Raw genomic sequence first — 3,385 nt, 5'->3', positions numbered from 1 at the left:
CTCGAGCAAGAAAGAAAAGAAAAGTAGAAGAAGAAGAAGAGAATAGGGAAGAGAGGGAGAAGAGTTGGTTCGGCTATGTGGGAAAATGTGGGTTTGTAATGTGTGAAAATGAAGAAGAGTGGAAGGGTATTTATAGGGAGAGGGGAGGGTATAGGTTCGGCCAATTTGGGTGGGAATGGGTGGGAAAATGAATTTGAATTGTATGAAGGTAGGTGGGGTTTATGGGGAAGAGTGGGTTGATGTGAATGGTGAATGAGGTAATTGGAAAGAGGAATTGAGGTGATTGGTGAAGGTTTTTTTTTGGGAAGTGTGACATGGGGAAGAGTGAAATGAGATTTGGATTAGGAGAGTGTGATTAGGATTAAAAGAAAAGGTAGGAATATGGTAGGTGGGGATCCTGTGGGGTCCACAGATCCTGAGGGGGATCCTGTGGGGTCCACAGATCCTGAGGTGAAAAGAAATACCATTCCTTCACCATATAGGCATGTAAATTGCCTTCGTGCATCATTCTGGCGTTCAAACGCCCATTGGTGCACGTTCTGGGCGTTCAACGCCCATGTAATGCATGTTTCTGGCGTTGAACGCCAGTTTCATGCTTGTTGCTGGCGTTTAACGCCAACTTGTCTCTTCCAGGCACATTCCTGGCGTTTAACGCCAGGTTGTTGCTTGTTTCTGGCGTTCAGCGCCAGAATGGTGCTCTGTTCTGGCGTTGAACGCCAGCCAGATGCATCTTACTGGCGTTGAACGCCAGTCTACGCTACCTCCAGGGTGAAAATTTTTTTTTTCTTCTGTTTTTGACTCCGTTTTTAATTTTTTGATTTTTTCGTGACTCCTCATGATCATGTACCTAATAAAACACAAAAATAACACTAAAACAAAATAAAATAAAATTAGATAAATAAAATTGGGTTGCCTCCCAACAAGCGCTTCTTTAATGTCAATAGCTTGACAGTGGCTCTCATGGAGCCACAAGGTGATCAGGTCAATGTTGTATAGTTGTCCACACCAAACTTAGAGTTTGGATATGGGATCTTAACACCAAACTTAGAGTTTGGTTGTGGCCTCACAACACCAAACTTAGAGTTTGACTGTGTGGGATCTTCTTGACTCTGAACTGAGAGAAGCTCTTCATGCTTACTCTCTTTTGTCACAGAGGGATGGCCATGTGCCTTAAACACAAGGTAGCCCCCATTCAATTAAAGGACTAACTCACCTCTGTTGACATCTATCACAGCTCCTGCTGTGGCTAGGAAAGGTCTTCCTAGGATGATGCATTCATCATCTTCCTTCCTAGTGTCTAGGATTATGAAATCAGCAGGGATGTAAAGGCCTTCAACCTTTACTAGCACGTCCTCTACTATTCCATAAGCTTGTCTCATGGACTTGTCTGCCAATTGTAGTGAGAACAAGGCAGGTTGTACCTCAATGATCCCCAGCTTCTCCATTACAGAGAGTGGCATAAGATTTATTCCTGACCCCAGATCACATAGAGCTTTTTCAAAGCTCATGGTGCCAATGGTACAAGGTATTAAGAACTTGCCAGGATCTTGTTTCTTTTGAGGTAGAGTTTTCTGAATCCAAGTATCTAGTTCACTAATGAGCAAGGGAGGTTCACTTTCCCAAGTCTCATTACCAAACAGCTTGGCATTCAGTTTCATGATAGCTCCTAAATATTGAGCAACTTGCTCTCCAGTCACATCTTCATCCTCTTCAGAGGAAGAATAGTCTTCAGAGCTCATGAATGGCAGAAGGAGATTTAATGGAATCTCTATGGTCTCTAGATGAGCCTCAGATTCCTCTGGATCCTTAATAGGAAACTCCTTCTTGCTTGAAGGATGTCCCAGGAGGTCTTCCTCACTAGGATTTTCGTCCTCCTCCTCCCTAGTGCATTCGGCCACTTTGATTAAATCAATGGCCTTGCACTCTCCTTTTGGATTCTCTTCTGTATTGCTTGGGAGAATACTGGGAGGAATTTCAATGACTTTCTTACTCAGCTGGCCCACTTGTGCCTCCAAATTTCTAATGGAGGATCTTGTTTCATTCATGAAACTGAAAGTGGCCTTTGACAGATCAGAGACTATATTAGCTAAATTAGAAGTGTTTTGTTCAGAGTTCTCTGTCTGTTGCTGAGAAGATGATGGATATGGCTTACTATTGCTCAGCCTATTGCGTCCACCATTGTTAAAGCCTTGTTGAGGCTTTTGTTGATCCTTCCAGGAGAAATTTGGATGATTTCTCCATGATGGGTTATAGGTGTTTCCATAAGGTTCACCCATGTAATTAACCTCTGCCATGGCAGGGTTCTCAGGATCATAAGCTTCTTCAGAAGCTACCTCTCTAGTACTGTTGGATGCATGTTGCAATCCATTCAGATTTTGAGAGATAATGTTGACCTGTTGAGTAAACATTTTGTTCTGAGCCAATATGGCATTCAGAGCATCAATTTCAAGAACTCCTTTCTTCTGAGGTATCCCATTATTCACGGAATTCCTCTCAGAGGTGTACATGAACTGGTTGTTTGCAACCATGTCAATGAGTTCTTGAGCCTCTTCAGGCGTTTTCTTCAGGTGAATAGATCCACCTGCAGAATGGTCCAATGACATTTTTGAAAATTCAGAGAGACCATGATAGAATATATCTAATAGGGTCCATTCTGAAAACATGTCAGATGGACATCTTTTGGTCAACTGCTTATATCTTTCCCAAGCTTCATAGAGGGATTCACCATCTTTTTGTTTGAAGGTTTGAACATCCACTCTCAGCTTGCTCAGCTTTTGAGGAGGGAAGAATTTATCCAAAAAGGCAGTGACCAGCTTATCCCATGAGTCCAGGCTATCCTTAGGTTGTGAATCCAACCATATTCTAGCTCTGTCTCTTACAGCAAAAGGGAAAAGCATGAGTCTGTAGACTTCAGGATTAACTCCATTCGTCTTTACAGTCTCACAGACCTGCAAGAACTCAATTAAAAACTGATAAGGATCTTCAGATGGAAGTCCATAAAACTTGCAGTTTTGTTGCATTAATGCAACTAGTTGAGGCTTAAGCTCAAAGTTGTTGGCTCCAATGGCAGGAATGGAGATGCTTCTTCCATCAAACTTGGATGTTGGCTTTGTGAAGTCACCAAGCATTCTCCTTGCATTATTATTATTATTATTTTCGGCTGCCATGTCTTTCTCTTGTTCGAAAATTTCTGAAAGGTTGTTTTTAGAATAATTTAATTTAGCTTCTCTTAATTTTCTCTTCAGAGTCCTTTCAGGTTCTGGATCAACTTCAACAAGAGTGCCTTTTTCCCTGTTCCTGCTCATATGAAAGAGAAGAAAACAAGAAAAGAAAGAGGAATCCTCTATGTCACAGTATAGAGATTCATTTATGTTAGTAGAAGAAG

The 3,385-nt window shown here is 41.8% G+C and overlaps 1 non-coding gene across 1 annotated transcript; it reads left to right on the top strand.

Annotated features, from left to right (window-relative positions):
- The first annotated feature begins 2,661 nt into the window (after nucleotides 1-2,661).
- LOC112798635 (small nucleolar RNA R71) lies at nucleotides 2,662-2,765 on the top strand. Its single transcript, XR_003200238.1, has one exon. It is a non-coding gene; the product is annotated as a small nucleolar RNA R71 (small nucleolar RNA).
- The last annotated feature ends 620 nt before the right edge of the window (nucleotides 2,766-3,385 follow it).

Source organism: Arachis hypogaea, unplaced genomic scaffold, assembly GCF_003086295.3.
Source record: "Arachis hypogaea cultivar Tifrunner unplaced genomic scaffold, arahy.Tifrunner.gnm2.J5K5 arahy.Tifrunner.gnm2.scaffold_99, whole genome shotgun sequence".
Classification (NCBI taxonomy): domain Eukaryota; kingdom Viridiplantae; phylum Streptophyta; class Magnoliopsida; order Fabales; family Fabaceae; genus Arachis; species Arachis hypogaea.
This window is presented reverse-complemented; position numbering and strand designations above follow the sequence as displayed.